Source organism: Pleurodeles waltl, chromosome 4_2 (genome assembly GCF_031143425.1).
Source record: "Pleurodeles waltl isolate 20211129_DDA chromosome 4_2, aPleWal1.hap1.20221129, whole genome shotgun sequence".
NCBI lineage: Eukaryota > Metazoa > Chordata > Amphibia > Caudata > Salamandridae > Pleurodeles > Pleurodeles waltl.
In genome coordinates, this window is record NC_090443.1 from 110,396,208 (window position 1) to 110,421,020 (window position 24,813).

The window sequence follows — 24,813 nt, forward strand, 5'->3', positions numbered from 1 at the left end:
ATCCATCTTCTCAATTCTCAGTGAAATAGACGTAGAAGACCCTTTTAATGATATGAATCAACTTGTGTCCTAAAGGCCAGCTTGGTACTTGGACCTGATATGACGATTCATCCATTGCAGCATAGACATTCCATAATAATCCTTCAGACTGATGACTTCCCACCTGACCAACATTTGGAGTGAATCAGTTAATGCAAGTTTCCCTATATATTCCAGTGGCAGCATAATGAGTGCTTGGTTCTTGTTACTATATTGAAAGGATATATGTATTGGCAGATTCTGACTTTGACAAATACGTTTAGAAGAATCCTTTTTACGAATGAGATCTGTTGGAAGAAAGCAAAGGTCATTGTGCCACATCTTGACCTTTCCTTTAACCAGCTCAGTTTTCCTCTTCTTCAAAACCGTGTCCCACTTATATTTCAATAAATGCTCCCAAGTGATAATGAGCCCCAGATATCACACTTAAGAAACACTGTGGGAACCCCCAGAAGGAGTTCTGTGGAAATGAGGAAACTTTCTTGACGTTCAATAATATGAAATACATTAAGCTATTACCAGACTCCCACCTAAATTCCTGATTAGACTATTTCATTGCAGTATGCCGTGTCCCAGTCTGGCTTCTAGAGATAGTCTTGGTTGAGAGTAGCAGTAGAAGAACTAAAAAAACTTTCTTATTGAAGGGTCTTTATTGTTTTGTTGAGGAACAAGTGTCTTCTAGAAGCCCATTTTCTCTGGCTTTATTGATATTGTCAGAAATGAGGTCTCTAGTTGGCAAAGAGAGCCACACAGTTAAGATAATCCTGGTTCCTTACAGTTGCAAGGGAGGTGATACGGCATTGATGGCGAGGTGTTGGTTCCTTACGACAAGGTGAGGTCGATCAATCCAGCAGGTCAAGATGTGAGGCGTCAACTTTGCGGTGTTGCCACAGTTGCTGCAGCGGAGTCGGGCGGCAAACGGATGTTGGTGACACGGTGCTCTGGACTTGCGCTGTGGGGGGATTTCAGAGGTGCTGCGGCGTCATTCGCGGTCATTGCACTCTGCGGGGCCCATGACTCCGGTGTAGGCAGCGGCACGGAGTCAGGCAGCGGCACCGGTTCTGAAGTCGCTCTAGAGTCGATGTGCTTGTTTCTTCCTTACTACACCAGATCTCACTTCGAAGGGCCCAGAAACTGAATTTGGCACCATATGGCCAGTCAGGACTCTCGGCAAGAGAGCCCAGGTCCAGGCAGATGAAGTATTTGATGTCCCTGAGACTTCCTAATAGGAGTCAAGTTCAGTCCAATTCCTTGGAGAACCTTGGGAAGCAGGATTTAGAAAGCCAAGTTCAGTCCTTTCATTCCCAGGACAGAAGAATCAAGTAGCGGGCCAGCACAGCAAAGCAACAGGCAGAGTGGAAGCCCCTCATACAGCATCCAGCTCTTCTTCTTGGCAGAATGTCCTCAGTCCAGAAGAGTTCTAACTATCTGGTGTCAGAGGTTCAGTGCTTATACCCATTTCTGTCTTTAAAATAGGCAAACTACAAAGAGAAGTCGTAGTAGCACACACGTTCCTGCTTTTCCCTGTCCTGGCCCCAGACACATTCCAGGAGGTTGGAGACTGCTTTGAGTAATGATAGGCACAGCCCTATTCAGGTACAAGTGACAGCTCCTTCACCCACTCTAGCTCAGGAAGACCCATCAGGAAATGCAGGGCACAACTCTGCTCCTTTTGTATGACTGCCTAGAGTGATTTCAGAAACAGCCCAACTGTCATTCTGACCAAGACGTGTATTCCACAGACAGGCAGATGCACTGAATGATTAAGCAAGAAAAGGCCCACTTTATAAAAGTGTCATTTTCAAACCTACAATTCAAAAATCAACTTCACCAAAAGATGTATTTTTAAATTGTGATTTGGTTTCGGAGACCCCAAACTCTTAATCTCTATCTGTTCCCAATGGTAAATTACACTTAAAAGATATTTCAAGGCAATCCCCATGTTACCATGTGGGAGAGATAGTCCATGAAAAACAAATTCTGCAGTATTTCACTATCCGGACATGTAAAACACAACAGTACATGTCCCACCTTTTAAATACACTGCACCCTACCCATGGGGCTGCCTTGGCCCTATTTTAGGGGCGACTTACATGTAGTAAAAGGAAAGGTTTGGACCTGGCAAGTGGGTGCGCTTGCCAGGTCAAAATGGCAGTTAAAACTGCACAAATAGACACTGCAGTGGCAGGTCTGAGATATTTACAGGGTTACTCATGTGGGTGGCACAATCAGTGCTGCAGGCCCACTAGTAGCATCTGATTTAGAGGCCCTGGGCACATATAGTGCACTATACTAGGGACTTACTAGTGAATCATATATGCCGGTCATGGATAAACTAATCACCAATACAATTTCAACAGAGCACACTTGCACTTCAGCACTGGTCAGGAGTAGTAAAGTGCCGAGAGTCCTGAAGCCAGCAAAAAAAATCAGCACAGCATCAAAAACATAAGGTCAGAAGCAAAAAGACAGGGAAAACCACACCAAGAGCTGACAGGTCTAACAGCTATACTGTTACTCTCTTGTTATACCTTGCTTCATCCTAAGTGCTGTTTGGGGAGGAAACTTATCCAGCTGCCTGAGAGGATATCTGTGCTCTCTAAGTCACCTTTTGAACTCATCTCTCTGGTGCTACAGTCCTAGATGGAGTTCCTTCCCGCCTGGCCCTTTTTCACTAGGTAGGATACCTCCACATTCAACTGTGGGTGTGTGCCTTTTAATTTCACCCTTTGTAGGGGTGCGGGAGTACAACAATCACAGATTGATAGGTATGGCATGCCGTGTGTCTCAGAGAACCCTCCCACTCATCACTTGTCTCTCAGCTATTCATCCTCCTCAGCAATGGGTAAGGCCTTCTACTTGCTCCTGATCATCCACTAGGCTGTCTGCTTCCTGGTGCAACATGCCTTTCATGCTGGTCTACAATGTCCTGCTTTCTGTCCTTGTATCTTCTCCTGACTGCTGTCCTTCACTTCTGTATTGCCTATGTTCTAAAACTTGCTAAGATTTATGTTTCCTTGCTGTTTATTAGCCGAGTCTTGCTTGATCCATATACTCAATCTGGGAGAATTTGTTACACCGCTATTCATTGGCCTAGATGTGTGTATATGATTGTCAGCAGTTCCCTTGCCTCACTTCCATCTCCATAGTAACTAATTCCTTATGGAGACCTGGTACTGGTGTCTTACCCTCTCTCCTTGCACTACTCTGACCGGAACTTGCATTGGGAAACATTCTCTGGTGCTTTTACTATGCATACTTTTAGCACACATGGTAAGTATAGTTAAGGTTGTCACAACTTACGTGCTGCTTTACCCTGGAGGCCGCAGAGCGAGTGGCGTGGATCCTGTTCTTGAATGTTCGACCTTGGCCCAAGTAGGGGCGACTCTTTCTGATAGTCACAGTGCTGCAGGCAATGGGTACGCCAAGAGCAGGCTGTGTCCCTCAGAAGTAGCGCCAGAGGGAAAAAAACCCTGAAAGGGGAAAAAACCTCCACAAAGATAGGCTCCTGCAACAGGAACAAAAAAAGAAGAGGTAACAGCCGGAGCAAATACAGGAAAAAATATACTGGAACTGACGAGAACCAGCACAGGAATACAAGGAAGCAGGAGCGAAGACACCTTCCAAACAGAAAGTGTTGCATCACAGGTAACATAAAGTAGTGGCATTGTCCTTGAATGAACTGATGGAAGGTATAGCTGATGATCCCGTTCCCTCCCTTCTTACAGAGGACTGGAAGTGGCGTTTCCCAATGGCCTTTGAGGACGAACGGGGCAGGTCCGGAGCATGTGGCCGGCAGCACCACAAAACAGGCATAATCCCCTCCTACGTCTGTCTTCTCGCTCGCTAACGGAAAGTGGTCCTCGAGTGGTATCCACCTGCATAGGTTCGCCTTCGGTGTCTCTGGTGGGAGGACGAGGTTCCTCGGGACGATCCATAAAGACATGTGAGGTGCTTGGCTGAGAAGATCCTCTACTCTTTCTCTTCTCCATACGTCGCTCTTGGAGACGGTATTCGATGGAAAGAGCCTGATCCATCACAACATGAAGATCTTCAACTCGGGTAGAGTGTACTAACTCGTCTTTAATTTCTTCTTTAAGTCCTCTACGGAATAAAGTCACCAGAGTTCGTTCCACCCAGGTGGTCTCAGCCGCTAGCTGTCGAAAGCGGGTAATATATTGGAGGACATCTTGTCAACCTTGTTGGATATCACATAAGGCTTCTTCCGCAGAGGCCTCCAATCCTGGACAACTGAACATCTGTTTAAACCGATTCACAAAGGCAGGATAGTCTGATAATACTGGGTCATTGGAGGATACCATCAGGGTTGCCCTGGCCAAGGCAGGACCGGATAAAGCCCTGATAAGATATCCCACCTTAGTCTTGTCGTGAGTGAATTGGGTAGGTCGGAAGGCGAAATACACAGTTAATGCATCAAGGAACTCTCGCAGCTTAGTTGGTTCACCGGAGAAACGAGGCGTAGAGGTGGAGACGGCCGGAACATCCGCACTGCGAAAGGCCAAAGCTTGTCGTAAAGCAGCATTCTCATTGCGTAATTGTTGCAGTTCCTGAGCCTGATGCTTAATGGTTGCCAGAAGGGATTGATCAGGATCTGCAGCAGCCGCCACTGTATCATCCATGATGTTAGACGACGTCGGAAGTATTGGGTGCTGCAATTTGTCACGACTCATGCGCTGCTTTACCCTGGAGGCCGCAGAGCGATTGGCGTGGATCCTGTTCTTGAATGTTCGGCCTTGGCCCAAGTAGGGGCGACTCTTTCTGGTAGCCACGGTGCTGCAGGCAATGGGTACGCCAAGAGCAGGCTGTGTCCCTCAGAAGTAACGCCAGAGGGAAAAAAACCCTGAAAGGGGAAAAAACCTCCACAAAGATAGGTTCCTGCAACAGGAACAAAAAAAGAAGATTTAACAGCCGGAGCAAATACAGGAAAACATATACTGGAACTGACGAGAACCAGCACAGGAATACAAGGATGCAGGAGCAAAGACACCATCCAAACAGAAAGTGTTGCAGCGCAAAGAGAGAAAGAATCACAGCCCTTAAATACCAACAAACAGGAAACAACTAACAGGAAGTAAAAGGACACCATCTTAGATAGGGAAAAGCACATAGAACAGAATGGACTATGAACCATAGAGAATAGGGAACAAGGAATGCTGGGAAGAGAAGGGTAACATGGGAAAGGGGAAAAAACATAAAGGAAGGCACAACCAGATGTCCAAGAAAAGAAGAAAAGAAAAGGAAAGAACGGGTGAGTGCGGGGTCAGACCTGCCTAGACATGTGGTGCATGGAAAAAGAACGATGCCCCATGCCCAATTTGGGGCCTCTTAAATGACAAAGCAAACTGGGGGCGCGGCGCGCCTGAGGACCCCGTATATATATATATGTGTGTGTATTACCTATTGGATGTCGCCAGTAGGTAGTTATAGTTAGGACCTAGTTTTCATATGAATAGCGATTTTTGTTTTGCCAGTAACTTTGGCACCATTTGATAAATCTTCATGACATTTTCAAAATTAGTACACCACTCACCTCAGCTGCTATCCTGGCAGACAAAAAAGGGGGGGTCCCAAAATGTGTTTTCCCCATGTATTTTCCCACAGGGTCTTTAGACACCACTACAGCCCGAACTGCAGAACAGAATTACACCAACTTTGGCAGGAAGCTTGATCATGGTGCGCAGAATGTGCTTTTTGTTATTTGGTGTAAATCCATCTAATAGTTTTGGAGTTATTAAAGGGAAAGAAATGTATATCTGGGCAGAACCTAAGCACAGATCTTTATGTTGAGATCTGATTGGCTGTCATCACTTCAACCAGGAAGTGCTGGCAGCCATCTTGCGACCAATGTATATGATAGCATCCCATTGATATGCATTGTAGTGAATGGCAGGGTTTGAGGGTCACAAAAAGGAGAACATATAAACGGTTATTACAGATTTTATTTACAAAAAAACTTCTTTGTTGATGGTACCACACTAATTTTAGGAATGAAAAAGTTTCTAGCATATGCAACAAGAATGTTCAATTCTGTTCAGGACACGGAGGCGAGGATTTTGCTTCTCCTTCTTCGCTGTTTATTATTTCACATACCACAGCAGCCAATAAAATCAACTTTTTGATAAAACTACAAAACCCATAAACATGACGTCAAAGCATCACCACCAATCAACGCCCATACTGTTACATATCTTTGGTAACCTCCATAACTGTTCCTCTTTCTTTGCAGTGAGGAATAAAGTCTTAAATTCAAGAGACAAAACAGTCTTAACAAGAAGCTGAAAACTGAATCTAACATCGAATCAGCAGATTCTTCAAAGCAGTAGGCCAAGAGAGCCGAAGGAATGCGTATTCCACGTTTGGTCCATCACCCAGTTTTCTGATGGGATGCTGGAATAAAAGAAAAAATGTCTACGTAATATTCAGTTGGATATTGTTTGAATACATGCATTATACTTATGCATTCATATAGAGGAAAAGACATTGCAATGTACTCAGCAATAAATAAGAACAACATGATCATAATTGCACAGAGTTAAATGAACATTTGAATAAACATACTATTCAGAGAAAACATTTCTGGGTGGGAAAAACTAACTCTATTGGGTGGGATGATCCTTGCCTACGTGTCCTAAATAGAACTGAAAATTCTTGTTGCGTATGCTAGAAAATGTTTCATTCTATGTCAGGACCGGAGTCTTCGGATTATGCTTGTTTAAAGCTGTTGTAAGACAACCGAGGCTAGATCCAAAATTGGTTTGTAATAAAAAAAATTGAATGTAGAGTCGGATAACCAGTCTGCTGCTTCATTATTTCTCGCAACTGAGAGCCAAGAGAAAAGGATTTCGATGCCATAGCACCTTGTATGGAGTGGTCCCCAAACACAGAAGTATTTATCCCTGCTTCAGTCAGAATCCATCTCACCCAACGAGCTAAGGTAACAGAAGATACTGGATGGAAAGGCTTTTGAAGTGCAATTAACAAATGGCCCCCAGGAGATTGACGAAAAACTCTGGTACGGTCCTCATACTCCCTTAAACATTGTACCACACATAGTTTGGCATCTTCCGGAAAACTAGGATAGGTTACTTGCCATGAAAAAGTCTTTGTTCTTCTGGATATTAAAAAGGTAACTCCATTTGGGGAAAAGACGCAACCAGAGATGTCTAGAGCTCTCATGTCTGACACTTGTCTACATGATATTAAACACAACAACATAGTCAGTTTAGCTGACAATAGCTTCCTGGATAAGTCTGCGTTACAACGCCATTGTCATAAAACATTTAAGATTATATTTACATCCCAAAGAGGAGCATACTTCAGTTGAGGAGGATTAGCCAATCGGATACCCCTCATCACCCTAGACACAAGAGGATGTTCCCCTATTGGTTTCCCATCTAGGAATACATGGCCTGCTCATATAGCAGATCTATAATTAATTACTGTGCAGAAAGGTAGCCCCTCAGATGCTATCTCTGCCAAGAAATTGACCACAGAAGCAACTGGTGCACCTAAGGGATCCAAATCCCGAGGGCTGCACCAACCCACCCATCTACGCCATGCCACGGAATAACGTTTATGGGTGGAGTCTGACCAAGATGCTGAAATGAAGGAAGCAGATTGCTCCGAAAGGTCTGGCAGGTGCCAACATTGCCTGAAATAGACCAGGTCATGAGTTGTAATTTGTCCTGGATCAGAAGAGGATGGGTCTGACCTGCTGGGTCCAACAATAGTTCTGAATTGAGGGAATCCAAACCAGGAAGTCCCTGGACATTTCCAGAAGAACTGGAAACCAAGTCTAAACCCTCCAGAGAGGAGTGATCAGAATTCGCTCTGCTTTCTGAATGAGGGATTGAGACTCTACTCTTAGTATCATTATCAAGGGGGGAAAGGCTTAAGGAAGAGGCTCTGCCCACTGTTGAAGAAAGGCATCAGTGGTAATGGTCAGGGGATCCGGTCTCCAAGAGTAGAACCGATGCAGTTGATGGGATACACGAGACGCACAGAGGTCTATGTGACACTGTCCCCATCTCCTTTGGAGGGCTTGGAACACCGAGGGATGGAGTTTCCACTCGCTGGGATCTCTGAGGTATCTGGAATTCCAGTCCGCTACCGTATTGAGTTGACCTGGAAGGTATTCCGCTGTTACTGAGATCTTATTCTGGAGGCAATAGTGCCAAAACTCTTTGCTATCTCCGCTAGAATACGAGACCTCGTCCAGCCTAGCTTGTTGACGTAACACACCGCAGAGACGCTGTCCATGCGCAGGAGAATGCAACAGTTGGAATGGGGGGCTAGAGTTTTTATGGGAATGAGCCTGCTAATAACTCCAAGCAGTTTATGTGAAGCCGAGACTTGTCCCCGGGACCAACGCCCTCCTGTGGAGACGGAGTTGCATCTGGGTCCCCAGCCCCACTTGCTGGCATCTGATTCTAGAATTACATCCGGATGAGAGACGAAGATGGCCCTGCCATTCCACGCTGCCATGTGGTCGAGCCACCATTGGAGCTCGCAACGCATCTCCTGGTTGAGAGCTATGAGCTCCGTGTAAGAAAGACCCTTCTGGAGGTGATGGATTTTTAGACTTTGTAGCGCTCTGTAATGCAGGGGCTCTGTAAATATGGCCTGTATGGAAGATGCTAGTAGTCCCACTATCCTGGCTAGGACCTTGAGTGATATTTTGTCTTTTTGGAGAGTGGACTTGATCTCCTTCCAGATTGATTGTAACTTTTGGCCCGGAAGGGACAGGAGGGAAGAAACAGAGTCGATCTGAAACCCCAGAAACTCCATCTGACGAGATGGTATCAGAGTGGATTTCTTTACATTGATAAAAAATCCCAGTTCTTGGAGCAACTCTATGGTGCAATCTAAATGTTGCATGAGGAGATGGGCATCTTGAGCTATCAGCAACATATCATTTAAATACACGATCATCCGAACTCCTTTAGCCTGGAGACTCTCTACTACGGGGCGCATAACTTTGGTGAAGCATCAGGGTGCGGACGAAAGGCCGAAAGGGGAAACCATTGACTGTCCCACTGGAATTGGAGATATTTCCTGTGGGAAGGAAATATTGGAATTGTGAGACAGGCATCTTTCAAGTCTAAATGTACCATCCAGTCGCCCTCCCTGAGAATGTCCCTGAGAAGATGGATCCCTTCCATCTTGAAGTACTGGTATAGTATTCAGGTTTTGAACTCCCTTAGACAGATCACTAGGCGTGACCCTCCACCTCTCTTGCTTACTGTAAAAATATTGCTGCAATAACCTGAAGGGTCTGGATGGCACAGAGCAATTGCATCTTTGAGCAGCAGTTGATGGACTTCTTGCCGAATAAAAGCTCAATCTAGTTGGGAAAAATGGATAGGAGGCAGCAAGGACATCTGTTGAGGAGTCCCAAAGAATTTTAGACAGAAACCTGCAACTCTCTCCAGAACCCATTGGTCTGATGTTAGGGCCAACCAATTGTGCAGAAAAAAACATGGCCCTTCCCCCTAGTTAATAGAGAAGGCGGAATCAGGCTTACCTTGAGGGTTGGAGCCGCAGTTGTAATAGTTGTTGAAACCAGCTTGGTTGAAGCAGGCATGACCTGCTTGGGCTCTGGCAGGGTAGAAGGTGTCTCGGGGTGAGGAAAATCCTCTGCCTCACAAGGTGTAGGATGACTAAGGGCTGTTTAAGGTGGCACTGCCGGACAGGCGCCCTCTAAGTCTGCTGGCCCTGGCAAAAATCATATTCTGGAATAGCTTGTTCATGGAGGTCTGGGCTTTGTCTAGTGCTATGAATGTATGGACGAATTTGCCTAAATCCTTTACGAATTTGTCGCTGAACAGAAGTCAGTCGGCTAGGGGGCCTGGTTCTGCATTAGTGAAGTCTGCCAACTTTGGATCTATACGAAGTAGAATAGACTTTTTCTTCTCCATGGAGATAGCACAATTAGCGTTCCCCAATAAGCAGAGTGCGTGTTGAGCCCATCCGGCCAGTGTATCAGGGTCTATTTGCAAGCCGGACTCTTTTGTTGCCACTGCCAGGTCTAGGATTTTACATAAAGGACCAGAGAGGTCCAGGACTTTGTCCTGGCAGGACTTCCAGGACCTATCTATGCCCTTCTTTGTGGAGCACTTGAGGAAGGTTGCCAGATTTGGGTCCAGCTCAGGGGTCATGGCCACCTTGTCGGGTATGTCAGGTCGTGGACACTCGGACCGGAGGCGACTCCGGACGTCCTTATCTAGGTCCTTCCTAATACGTGCATGGGCATAGTCCGTCACTGCAGGGTGGAGGACCCAGTCTGAGGACCTGGGATGGATAATCTTGTCTGTGTTGAAAATGAGAGCAGACATAGGGGCTGGACTTTCAGAGGAGGGTAGGGGGCTGTCCTGTTCTTCAGAGGAGTGTCTGCGCTGCTTGTGAGGGAGAGAGTCATCTGAATCTGCTTGGACAAAAGGGCACCATCAGAGGCCTCTTCTGGGTTGGGATAGGATACAGCCTGGGCGCTGGTGGACGGTTGCGCTTATATTGGTGGTCGAGGATGGCTGATATTGGGACAGACGGGCCATGGGCGCTGCGTGGGGCCACTCAGGAGCTGGAGGGGGGGTTTCCTGACCAGTGGAAGAAAGGGGCATGGGATTGTCATAGGGAGGGGCAGTCAGAGCGTAGCGCTTAAGCTTTCTGGCAATAGGTTGGAGCGCAACAGCTAGGGCGCTATTGACAGTATGGCCCACTGAGGTGTCCAGGGCTTGGACATTGTCCTCGGCGAGGAGTAAATCCTCCTGCTTAGTAAAGTAGGCTGCATCATCTGGTCTCTGTCGCTTACTCATGGTGATTAGAGTGCACAGACCTGAGTTGTGATGCTCACTCTCCAAAATAGGAAATGTGGGGAGGGGGTCCCAAGCTTCTGTGGCCATACAGGAGGCAGAACTGGAACAGAAGCAATAGCTTCTAAGACCTCTTTCTAAGTGGGTTTCGAATATAATTATACCACCCCCTCAGGCAAAACCTGTACTAGCCAATTTACAGCCCTGGTGAACAGGCGTGTGGAGAATGCTCTGCTCGACCATTTGTAAACAAGCGGGAGCCGACCCAAATACAGCCGGGTCTGGTGGCATGCGCTCACTGTCTGAATTTTGAATGTGACTGGAGCCCGCAACGCGAGGAGCACGAGCTAGAAAGAGGACTATGGTCCTCGCGCTTCCAGCGCTCGTTCCCCTTTGCCTTCTGTCACCCCGCTGGGTGCGAGAAAATCAATAAACGACCGATCGCGCACCACCTGAGAACCTTGAGCGGTCTTACACCGCACGCTTGTAACTCCGGCAGCGGCCATATCACTGTGAATGAAAAAAGGTTACAATAGTATGAAGAGAAGAAATTGTGGTACTTGTCTTGTTCTGAAGCAGTAAAGAAAGAGGAACGGTTATGGGGGTTACCAAAGATATGTAACAGGATGGGCGTTGATTGGTGGTGATGCTTTGACGTCATGTTTATGGTTTTTGTAGTTTTATCAAGAAGTTAATTTTATTGGCTGCTGTGGTTTATGAAATAATAAACAGCGAAGAAGGAGAAGCATAATCCGAAGCCTCGGGTCCTGAAATAGAATTGTTGTGAAAAAGCCTCAATGAATCATGTTTGAGAGAAAACTGTTTCTCATGATTTTCCCATAGAAGTTATGAAAGGTGCTCCAGAATCTAAAATGAGAGCATATTTTCTGTAAATCCATACTATCTTTCTCAGCCATATGAAAATGAAGTCTTAGTAAAACGTACTTCCAACAGGATCAGCCTGTAACTTGATTCCTTTGTGTTCTACTGCAGCCTCCCGGAGTGTTCTAAACAACAGCTAGCGTGCTAACAGTCTTAATTATAAGAAAGTGTGGCACACCTGGAGCCATCTTGGTTGAATCAAACTGGTGAAACTTAAAACATGTAATTTAGAAAGGAACAAAATTAGGGGGTTCTTTTTGTCATAGGAATTATGGTTAGTGCTGTAGAAAGAAAAATTAGGACGTGTTTTAAGTGAGTTCTCAAATATCTTTCTCTTCTGTTTCATTAAAACATTCCGACATGCAGAGTGAAACATGCACTTTCAACACCAGCAGTAGACTGCTAGTTAACTCCCTGGTGATCAGAAGCTTTACCACCTGGTTCTAATGGGCAACTAGAATGCTAACATTCTGAATGTATGCCAAAAGTGTGGCACATCTGAAAGCGATCTTGATGGAATCAAAGCGGAAACTGAAAGCATTTTCTACTGAGGATAGTGTACTATATGATGAAATTAGGTAGCTTGATAACAAATAAGTCTTCCAAGATGGCCACCAGAAAAAAGAGCACAAATGTAGCACAAATAGCAACCAAATGTAGCCCAGGTATAGCCCAATGACAGAAGTGTGCAAAATAATTAATTGTTTTGTTTATTTGCAGTTTTATATAGCTCAGACTTGACCTGAAGGTATTGGAGTGCTTTACATGAGTATCAGTTACATTGCACAAGGACACATTCATTTTGGTTTTAGGCTTCACAGCTGATACCACAATTGGAGCTGGCTCCCCAGTTGCAGAGTCTGAATCTCTGGGTGTAACGCGACATCATATCCTCTGAGTGTAACACATAGTAAAGTGATCAACTGGATTAAAAAACATAAAGGTAGCAAATAATTTAAAAGTACTTTGTCGCTATTTGAGACCTCGGAAAATATGTCCTCATTTTAGTTTTTTAGAGCACTAACCATAATTTTTATGGGAATAAGACCCTCTTATTTTTAGAATTACTAAAGTAAATGCTTTAGGTACTACATTTTGATTACTTCAAGATAACGTCAGGTGTGCCACACTTTTGTAATAATTATAGAATGTTAGCAATATAGTTGTTCATTAGAATACTGTGGGGAGTCAGATCTCAGGGGCATGACTCGGATAACTGAGGGCAGGAAGGAGGGTGCAGAGGGAACAAGTTGACCACACTGGGCAAGAGTCACCCCCCCAAAGAGGGCACAGCACTGTTGGGTAGTTCTGCCTCCCTTGGGAGCAGATCGGCCAATTTGTTTTTTAGGCCCATCTGCCCCCAAGGGGGGCACAATCCACTTAGCGCCAGGGATCGTGTGTGTGTGTGCTTTGTGTGGGGGGTGGCCCCCTGGGCAAGGGTCGCCCCCTAAAGGGGGCAATATATTCTATGCCATTTCTGCCCCCCTTTGGGGGCAGATTGGCCTGTTTGTTTTAGGCCCATAAGCCATAAAGATGCCAGGGATTTTTTTTTTTCTTTCCTTTGTTTTTTTGGTGTTGGGGGGCGCCTCCTTTGGCCAGGGTAGCCCCTATATGGGGGCAAAGCACTGTTGGGTAGTTCTAGCCCCCTTGGTGGCAGATCGGCCTACTTTTTTAGGCCCATCTGCCCCCAAGAGGGGCAGAATCCACTTAGCGCCAGGGGTCATGTTTGTGCTTGCTTTGTGTGGGGTGGTGGCCCCTTGGGCAAGGGTCACCCCCAAAAGGGGGCAATATATTCTATGCTATTTCTAACCCCCTTGGGGGCAGATTGACCTATATTTTTTAGGCCCATCTGCCCTCAAGGAGGGCAGAAGCCATAAAGACGACAGGGATTTATTTTTCTTAACTTTGTTTTTTTATGTTGGGGGGGCGCCCCCTTTGGCAAGGGTCGCCCACCCAAGGGGGCAAAGCACTGTTGGGTAGTTCTGCCCCTTTTTTTAGGCCCATCTACTCCCAAGGGGGGCAGAGAACACTAGACAGCAGGGAAAATGTATAAATGTTTGGTAGCGGGTGTTTGTCAACTGGCGAAGTATTTGCATTTGTGATTATAACAGATTATTTCTCCTTTTTGTTCTAATTCAAAGCTTTTGCTTCCTTTACTCTGGCTTGTTGCGGTTTTGGGAGTGGTTGTCCTTCAGTTTGTGTAGTTGCATGTTTTAGGTAAGTAAATAAATGTACTCCAAAGGAATATTGTTGCCATGCATGAATGACATGTTTGTAAGTGGTGTACTAAATGCAGGATTGTGTGTGAAATTGTCCTTAGGTTTATGCACAATGATATTTGTGTTGTCTTATGTATAATTTGCTTTTCTTGTTTCTTTTTAGTGGGATATTATTGGTGATTGCTGTGGCTGTGCAGAGTAGTTGCTGGTGAGTCTAGCTTTTACAGGCAAGTGAGAGGTATAGTTTTTGAGTTCATAACTCTTAGTGATAAAGCCACACTTTGTTAATTACTTATCTTACACAGTGCTGGTTGTTGGTGGTGAATTTGTCCAGTTACTTTTTGTAGGAAGGGTCATGGCTAGCCGTAGGATGACCGCTCAGCAGGTTGTTGGTGTGCTTTTTGAGTCAGCTTTTGACCATGATTATGAGACTGATTGTGCATCTGAGGCAGAGGAGAAAGTGCAAGATTCTGAAAGTAAATTTTCTGTCGGAGAGGAATCATCTTATGATGAAGCCACTCTCAGTGCTGATGGAAGTGCCTGTTTTAGAGGAGGAGACTGATGCGCCAATGGTGCAGCAGCCAGCGGCTGAAAGGCTTCCCATTGGAAGATCTGACACCTGGGTTGCACCAAACATGGAGCAGCCACAGTTGTCTGCCTTTACTGGTCTCCAAGGGTGTAGAGTAAATACGGAAAACTTTTTGCCTTTCAACTTCTTTGAGTTGTTTATGGAAGATGTATTTTTGGAAGAGATTGTTGAGCAGACTAATTTGTATGCAGAGCAGTATTTGAGGGACAACGCTGCCAGACTTAGGCCACACTCTAGAGCTAGCCGGTGAATTCCCACAAATCTGGAAGAGTTGGAAAAGTTCTTGGGTTTAACTTTCTGATGGGGCTGATAAGGAAGCTATCACTGTCTTCATATTGGTCTACTAGTCCCTTGATGGCAACTGCTGTATTTCCTGGAATCATGAGTCGTAACCGGTATGAGCTTCTTCTTCAGATGTTGCATTTTGTTGATTATGCTTTAGCCTTGCCACGGGATCACCCTGATTCTGACTGTCTTTTTAAGATTAGACCTGTCCTTGATCATTTTGTAGATTGGTTTTCAGAGATCTATGTTCCAGGCAAAGAAATATCTGTAGATGAGTCTTTGGTCCTTTTCAAGGGCGTTTGGTTTTTAGGCAGTACATTCCTAGCAAGAGGGCACGGTATGGAATTAAATTGTACATGCTGTCTGAATTTAGTACTGGATATGATTATAATTTCCGGGTCTACACTGATAGGGATTCCAGTATTGAACCCCCTCCACCCCGGTTGTCCGCACACTTTTGGAGTTAGTGAGAAAATTGTGTGGGTACTTGGTAGACGACTGTTTAACAAAGGTTACCATTTGTATGTAGATAACTTCTACACTGGAGTTCAGTTATCCAGAGAATTGTCCAGAGTGGACACTGTTGCTTGTGGCACAATCCGCTCTAATCGGAAAGGCTATCGAAGAGAGCTTGTCTGTAAAACACTTGGGAAGGGACAGTGCAGTGCCTTGCGCAATGATAAGCTGCTAGCTCTGAAATTTGTAGACAGGAGGGATGTGTACATGCTAACTACCATCCATGATAAGAGTACATCACCTGTGGCTGTTTGGGGTCAATGTGCTGAAGTGCACAAACCTGTGTGCATTTTAGACTACAATTAGCACATGGGTGGTGTTGATAGAGTAGATCAGAGGTTGGAACCTTACACTGCTGTTCGAAAGGCTTACATTTGGTATAAGAAATCAGCGGTTCACCTGTTCCACTTGGCAACTTTTAATGCTTTCGTTGTGTTCAAGAATAGTTCTCCAGAGTCAATGATGACATTTGTGAAATTTCAGGAGTCTGTCATAGCGAGCCTTGTTGTGCTGGAACAGGCAAGAGTTCCTAGAGAAGCAGTGGTGGAGGATGTGGCTCGATTGAAAGATCGTGAGTTTGCTGAGCACATTTCTCCCACGGCCAAAAAAGACTTTCCTGCTAAGAGATGTAGAGTCTGTGCTCGAAGAGGTATCCGGAAGGACTGATTGTCCTTCAAAGCCTGGGCTGTGTGTGGGTGGCTGTTTCAGGAGCTACCACACACAGAGGAATTATTGGGAAGTACCGTGAGCGTAAACTGCTGTTTATTATTTTCATATGTTCAGTTTCACGGTTGGCATTACTGTCATGTATTCAGTTAGAGCTTTTGTGTTTATAGTTTTGTACTTATTTATAATTAGTGGCTTCTTTGTTGTTTAAAAACAAATAAAAAGTGATGCCGGTGTGTGTGTACTGGCGCTTGGCTGGCGATGTGTGTGGAGTGGCACTTGGCTGGCGGTGTGTGTGGAGTGGCGCTTGGCTGGCGGTGTGTGTGGAGTGGCACATGGCTGGCGGTGTGTGGGGGGTGGCGCTTGGCTACCGGTGTGTGGGGTGCGCTTGGCTGGTGGTATGTGGGGGGGTGGCGCTTGGCTGGCGGTGTGTGTGGGGTGGGGCTTGGCTGGCAGTGTGCGTGGAGTGGCGCTTGGCTGGCAGTGCCAGCCAAACGCCAGTCCACACACTTGTAGGAAAGTACCATCTTGCCTGGCATGTTACCCCCATATTTCACTGTGTATATGTTGTTTTAGTCTGTGTGTCACTGGGACCCTGCCAGGCAGGGCCCCAGTGCTCATAAGTATGTGCCCTGTATGTGTTCCCTGTGTGATGCCTAACTGTCTCACTGAGGCTCTGCTAACCAGACCCTCAGTGGTTATGCTCTCTCTGCTTTCCAAATTTGTCACTTACAGGCTAGTGACTAAATTTACCAATTCACATTGGCATACTGGTACACCCATATAATTCCCTTGTATATGGTACTGAGGTACCCAGGGTATTGGGGTTCCAGGAGATCCCTATGGGCTGCAGCATTTCTTTTGCCACCCATAGGGAGCTCTGACAATTCTTACACAGGCCTGCCAGTGCAGCATGAGTGAAATAACGTCCACGTTATTTCACAGCCATTTACCACTGCGCGGGGTCACCATTACACGCGTGCACTGTACATAGGTCACTACCTATGTACAGCGTCACAATGGTAACTCTGAACATGGCCATGTAACATGTCTAAGATCATGGAATTGTCACCCCAATTCCATTCTGGCATTGGGGGGACAATTCCATGATCCCCCGGGTCTCTAGCATAGTACCCGGGTACTGCCAAACTGCCTTTCCGGGGTCTCCACTGCAGCTGCTGCTGCTGCTAACCCCTCAGACAGGTTTCTGCCCTCCTGGGGTCCAGGCAGCCCTGGCCCAGGAAGGCAGAACAAAGAATTTCCTCTGAGAGAGGGTGTAACACCCTCTCCCTTTGGAAATAGGTGTGAAGGCTGGGGAGGAGTAGCCCTCCCCCAGCCTCTGGAAATGCTTTGATGGGCACAGATGGTGCCCATCTCTGCATAAGCCAGTCTACACCGGTTTAGGGATCCCACAGCCCTGCTCTGGCGTGAAACTGGACAAAGGAAAGGGGAGTGACCACTCCCCTGAGCTGCGTCTCCCAGGGGAGGTGCCCAGAGCTCCTCCAGTGTGTCCCAGACCTCTGCCATCTTGGAAACAGAGGTGTCTGTGGCACACTGGACTGCTCTGAGTGGCCAGTGCCAGCAGGTGACGTCAGAGGCTCCTTCTGATAGGCTCTTACCTCTCTTGGTAGCCAATCCTCCTTCCTAGGGAGCCAAACCTCCATTTCTGGGTATTTAGGGTCTCTCTGCATCTCCCTCTTCACCTTCTGCCAAAGGATCGACTGCTGACTGCTCAGGACGCCTGCAAAACCGCAACAAAGTAGCAAGATGACTACTGGCAACCTTGTATCGCTTCATCCTGCCGGCTTTCTCGACTGTTTCTAGGTGGTGCATGCTCTGGGGGTAGCCTGCCTCCTCTCTGCACCAGGAGCTCTGAAGAAATCTCCCGTGGATCAACGGAATCTTCCCCCTGCAACCGCAGGCAACAAAAGACTGCATCACTGGTCCTCTGGGTCCCCTCTCAGCACGACGAGCGTGGTCCCTGGAACTCAGCAACTCTGTCCAAGTGACTCCAACAGTCCAGTGACTCTTCAGTCCAAGTTTGGTGGAGGTAAGTCCTTGCCTCCCCACGCTAGACTGCGTTGCTGGGTACCGCTTGATTTGTAGTTGCTCCGGCTCCTGTGCACTCTTCCAGGATTTCCTTTGTGCACAGCCAAGCCTGGGTCCCTGACACTCTAACCTGCAGTGCACAACCTTCTGAGTATTCCTCCGGCGTCGTGGGACTCCCTTTTGTGACTTCGGGTGGACTCTGGTTCACTTTTCTTCCAAGTGCCTGCTTAGGTACTTCTGCTGGTGCTGCCTGCTTCTGTGAGGGCTCCCTGACTTGCTGGGTGCCCCCTCTTTCTCCTCATCCAAGTGGCGACATCCTGGTCCCTCCTGGGCCACAGCAGCATCCAAAACTCTAACCGCAACCCTTGCAGCTAGCAAGGCTTGTTTGCGGTCTTTCTGCGTGGGAACACCTCTGCAAGCTTCATCGCAACGTGGAACATCCATCCTCCAAAGGGGAAGTTCCTAGTCCTCTTCTTTCTTGCAGAACTCCAAGTTTCTTCCAACAGGTGGCAGCTTCCTTGCACCCGCAGCTGGCATTTCCTGGGCTCCTGCCCACTCTCAACACTGTCGCTACTATTGGACTTGGTCCCCTTGTCTTACAGGTACTCAGGTCTGGAAATCCACAGTTGTTGCATTGCTGGTGTTTGTTCTTCCTGCAGAATCCCCCTATCACGACTTCTGTGCTCTCTGGGGGTAGTAGGTGCACTTTACACCTACCTTTCAGGGTCTTGGGGTGGGCTATTTTTCTAACCCCCACAGTTTTCTTACAGTCCCAGCGACCCTCTACAAGCTCACATAGGTTTGGGGTCCATTCGTGGTTCGCATTCCACTTTTGGAGTATATGGTTTGAGTTGCCCCTATACCTATGTGCTCCTATTGCAATCTATTGTAACTTTACACTGCTTGCATTACTTTTCTTGCTATTACCTGCATAATTTTGGTTTGTGTACAGATGTCTTGTGTATATAACTTATCCTCATACTGAGGGTACTCACTGAGATACTTTTGGCATATTGTCATAAAAATAAAGTACCTTTATTTTTAGTACTTCTGTGTATTGTGTTTTCTTATGATATTGTGCATATGACACCAGTGGTATAGTAGGAGCTTTACCTGTCTCCTAGTTCAGCCTAAGCTGCTTTGCCATAGCTACCTTCTATCAGCCTAAGCTGCTAGAAACACCTCTTCCACACTAGTAAGGGATAACTGGAACTGGCACAAGGTGTAAGTACCTCTGGTACCCACTTCAAGCCAGGCCAGCCTCCTACAACACTCCCATCAGCTTGTGTGATTGCTGTATCAGGCATGTGGGAGTATGAAAGTGATGGGCCCTTGAATGGCGCTGTCTGTTGATGCGAGTGTTGTAATGTGCTGGGCCCGCGGCTAGCGGCATGAATGGTCTTATGCATGTCATGTATGAAAGGTGTGTGAATGGACGGTAAGGCGGTTGGTGCCTTGACACGGCTTTAAAGCTCACAAGCTGTGAGTCGTTGATTCAGTTTTTTGGCCTTTCAGTTATTAACAGTGCATTTAATTTTTGTGAAATCTCTTGTTAATAAAATTTGATCCACTGAACCATCACTCACCCTCGTGCCAAATCCAACCAGTATGTGTGGTAAAAATGACAAAACCTGCTCCGCTGTAATCAGGCATCGCAGCACATCTGTGACACACTAGGTGTCTCTGGTGGGATCCCGATGATGAAGCATGCCACCAACTTGGTGGGTGAGGGGTCTTTTCAACATAACCTAAGTGTGTTTCTTTTCACGATTTTAGTGCTTTGAACATCACAGAAGTACGTGGACACATCAAAATGATGTATGACAAAACTACCTGTGTTTGGGGGGGCACCTATGTTTTTGGTCCCGGGTGCGGCCTTCATTTAGGGAAACCTACCAAATTTCAACTAGACACCCCACGGAGTCCATGGAGGTGTGGCTTGCGTGGATCCCCCAACATTTTCTTACCCATTCTCCTCTGCAAACCTCAAAATTTGCTAAAAAAAAAAGCATATTTTCCTTACTTTTCTTTGTAGGATCACCTCTCCCGCACAAATATCCTACCACCCAGCATTCCCCTCAGTCTCCCAAGTAAAATGATACCTCACTTTTGTGGGTCCCCAAAGCAGAGTATAAAAGAAAAATATGTGCTTATCAACTCGAAATACTATCCCCTCAATCTCTGCAGGTTTTTGGCCTTTTTCTGTTGCCGGCACCTGGGTCACCCACACAAATGATGTACCATTTTAATCGGGAGACTTGGGGGAATGCTGAGTGGAATGAAATTTGTGGCTCCTCTCAGATTCCAGAACTTTCTGTCACCAAAATATGAGGAAAAAGTGTTTTTTTGCCAAATTTTGAGGTTTGCACAGAATTCTGGGTAACAGAACCTGGTGAGAGCCCCACAAGTCACCCCATCTTGGATTCCCCTAGGTGTCTACTTTAAAAAAATGCAGAGGTTTCGTAGGTTTCCCTAGGTGCCAGCTGAGGTACAGGCCAAAATCCACAGCTAGGCACTTTGCAAAAAAACAGCTCTGTTTTCTTTGGGAAAAATATGATGTGTCCACGTTGTGTTTTGGGGCATTTCCTGTCGCGGGCACTAGGCCTACCTACACAAGTGAGGTACCATTTTTATTGGTAGACTTGGGGGAATGCTGGGTGGAAGGAAATTTGTGGCTTCTCTCAGATTCCAGAACTTTCTGTCACCGAAATGGGAGGAAAAGTGTTTTTTTGGCCAAAGTTTGAGGTTTGCACAGGATTCTGGGTAACAGAACCAGGTGAGAGCCCCACAAGTCACCCCATCTTGGATTCCCCTATGTGTCTAGTTTAAAAAAATGCACAGATTTGGTAGGTTTCCTTAGGTGCCGTCTGAGCTAGAAGCCAAAATCCACAGCTAAGTACTTTCCAAAAAACAGTTCTGTTTTCTTTGGGAAAATGTGATATGTCCAAGTTTTGTTTTGGGGCATTTCCTTTCGCTGGCGCTAGGCCTACCCACACAAGTGAGGTCCCATTTTTATCGGGAGACTTGGGGAAACCCAGGTGGAAGGAAATTTGTGGGTCCTCTCAGATTCCAGAACTTTCTGTCACCAAAATATGAGGAAAAAGTGTTTTTTTGGCCAAATGTTGAGGTTTGCAAAGGATTCTGGGTAACAGAACTTGGTGCGAGCCCCACAAGTCACCCCATCCTGGGATCCCCTAGGTGTCTAGTTTTAAAAAATGCACAGGTTTGGTAGGTTTCCCTAGGTGCCAGCTGAGCTAGAGGCCAAAATCTACAGATGGGCACTTTGCAAAAAACACGTCAGATTTCAATGTAAAAATGTGATGTGTCCATGTTGCGTTTCCTGTAGCGAGCATTAGGCCTACCCACAAGTGTTATTGCCCCTTGTCTTTCTCTACATTTTGTCCTTTCAAATGTAAGACAGTGTGTAAAAAAGATGTCTATTTGAGAAATGCCCTGTAATTCACATGCTAGTATGGGCACCCCGGAATTTAGAGATGTGCAAATAACCACTGCTTCTCAACACCTTATCTTGTGCCCATTTTGGAAACAGAAAGGTTTTCTTGATACCTATTTATCACTCTTCATATTTAAGCAAATGAATTGCTGTATACCCTGTATAGAATGAAAACCCATTGCAAAGTGTAGCTCATTTATTGGCTCTGGGTACCTAGGGTTCTTGATGAACCTACAAGCCCTATATATCCCTGCAACCAGAAGAGTCCAGCAAACGTAACAGTATATTGCTTTCAAAAATCTGACATCGCAGGAAAAAGTTAGAGTAAAACGTGGAGAAAAATTGCAGTTTTTTCACTTCAATTTCAATATTTTTTTATTTCAGTTATTTTCTGTAGGAAAGCCGTCTTGTAGGATCTACACAAATTACCCCTTGCTTAATTCAGAATTGTGTCTCCTTTTCAGAAATGTTTAGCTTTCTAGGATCCAGCATTGGTTTCATACCCATTTCTGTCACTAACTGGAAGGAGGCTGAAAGCACAAAAAATCGTTAAAATGGGGTATCCCAGTAAAATGCCAAAATTGTGTTGAAAAAAGGGGTTTTCTGATTCAAGTCTGCCTTTTTGGAAAGCTGGGAAGATGGTGATTTTAGCACCGCAAACCCTTTGTTGATGCAATTTTCCAGGGAAAAAAGCACAAGCCTTCTTCTGTAGCCCTTTTTCCAATTTTTTTGAAAAAAACTAAATTATCGCTGTATTTTGGCTAATTTCTTGGTCTCTTTCAGGGGAACCCACAAAGTCTGGGTACTTCTAGAATACCTAGGATGGTGGAAAAAAGGATGCAAATTTGGCGTGGGTAGCTTATGTGGACAAAATGTTATGAGGGCCTAAGTGCGAACTGCCCAAAATAGCCAAAAAAAGGCTTGGCACCTGAGGGGGAAAAGGCCTGGCAGCGAAGGGTTAAAAAGGGTTGGAACAACTGTTCAATCTCAGCATGTCCCATTCTTTAGTTCCTTTGCTGAATTGCCCCTTTGCCCCCCAAAAAAACCTTCTGTGGCACACCACTTTTTTATTTAGCAGATTGCTATGGTTCAAGTGCCCCAGCCTAGAAGCTTACATGCCCCTTGCTGACTTACCCCCCTGTATGGCCATTATGCCCCAGCCTGGTACTGGTATTTGGGGCTTTCAATACGCCCTCTTCCCCGCTCCAGGTAGATGAAACTTGCTGCAGGTGCCTGGCGTACAGGCTTTCAATGCCCCCTTGCTTACATGCCCTGTCTGGCCTTTGTGTGGGTGCGACTAACCCTCCTCAACGCTCATATTATACCCTCATGCATTACATTTTGTCCCTTTGTGTTGCAGGTGACTGGTGTTGTGCCTTAGTTGCTGAATAAAGGGATTTCCAAAAAAACCCAACAAAAACAACAATTCTGCTGCACACCAGTCTTTGACACTCCTTTTATTTGGCAAACTAAACAGTTGCTGTTCTTCTCCAATGCGCAAGCATGTGGTTTGTGCTGACACGCACTGAATATGCCTTTTGGCAGAAAGGTAAATATTGATGTTTATTCTGGGACAGATGCAATGAGCGGCATTCCTCTTCATGGTTGCAGAATATCCTTGAATACCTGTGGTGCATTAAAAAGTATTTGTGTTTGTGCTCTTGGCAAGAAATTGTTTTCATCATACGTTCTTGCAGCAAATCAACATTATTACTCGTGCTGCACATAATCGGGTATCAATGAATATTGTTTTTCTGTTTCTACTTTTCAAGCTTTTAATAACATATGAGAAGACTGAGGCTTGCTAACTTGCTCGACGTTAAATGCACATCTTGATTTTAGGACACATTCCAGTTTGATTATTTTGTAGACATTTCGTGCTGATGATTCTGGAAAGTTTTCAGCCAAGGTTTATCTTTTTGAGCACTTTTTGTTGCAGTTATTATGGCCTTGCTGCAGTCCTGTATTTGTTTGGTTTTCTGGCATTTCGTGCACAGTTGATTTCTATTGCTGTGTGACCTGGTTCGCTGAAAAAAAAACTATCTAGAAAAAAGGGGCCTACTTACCATTCTTTGGCCTCGGACTGGAAAAAGGCCAGCATGTGTGGTAACAATTACATGTTAAATCATGATGTGCATCCTTTCCTTTTTGCACATCACTTCGTATGGTTAAACAAAACATTACTTTGGTATTGCTCACCGAGGTCTGAGGCGAGACGCGGTCTCGGTCCATTGATCGTGAGGCGGTGTCGGTCCAACTGTCGTAAGGCGGTGTTGGTCTAACAGTTGTGAGGCGGTGTCGGTCCACCTGTCGTGAGGGAGAAATCTGATTCCTGGTCCTTGTTACTCATGGCATAGTAACAAACCCGCCTCAGAGTTCTGCAGTGGCCTACAGTCCAGTTATCAAGCCTTGCAAACAACTCAGATCCATACAGAGTTAACACAGGTCATTCCAGGCAGCATGGAAAGAAGAGTACTTGTTTGTTGAATGGCCAAAAGAGAAAGCCACTTGTTTGCTTTGCAAAGAGAAAGTAAATGTTCTTAAGATATATAACCTGGAACAGCACTACAAAGCTCTACAAGCAGGATATACTGAGAATTATTTCCCATTGCACTCAAAATTGCATTTAGCAAAAGTGGCATAATTAAAGCAATCGCTTCTTTCCCAGCAGAAGCTCTTCCTTTGCCAAATGAAGGAATCTGAGGCTGTTACAGAAGCATCATTCAAAATATGCTACTTGCTTGCCAAACATAAGAAGCCATTCACGGAGGCAGGGCTGGTGAAGGAATGTTTCCTTTCAGCAGCTGAATCTTTTTTTAGAAAACTGTAGCAACACAGCCAGCATTTTAAAAGAAATCCGTGCATTACAGCTATTGGATTCCACTTGTGCACGCATAATACAGGTAATGGGTGAAAATGTCCAGGAGCAGGTGATCAAAGCAGTCAATGAGTCACTGTACTTTAGCATTGCCATGGATGAGTCCACAGATATAGGAGATGTGGCCCAGTTAGTAGTTTGGGTGAGGTATTTGGACCAATTGCTTCATCCCAAAGAAGAGCTCTTGTGCCTTCTACCACTGTAAGGGCACACAAGTGGAGAAGATATACTGGACAGCATCTGCAATTACTTTGAAACATATCACATACCACTGGACACTCTTGTCAGGATCACAACAGATGGGGCTACTGCCATGGTAGGTCATTACAGAGGCTTTGTATCTTGGCTTAGAAAGAAGCTCACTGGACAGACCGTGATAGACTACCACTGCATTAGTCATCAGGACG

At 45.7% G+C, this 24,813-nt stretch overlaps 1 protein-coding gene across 1 annotated transcript in view; it reads left to right on the forward strand.

Moving 5' to 3' along the window:
- The window catches only part of LOC138292328 (retinol dehydrogenase 7-like), a 151,758-nt gene that overhangs the window by 104,459 nt on the left and 22,486 nt on the right, over positions 1 to 24,813 (forward strand). The gene's annotated exons all lie outside the window — the stretch shown is intronic.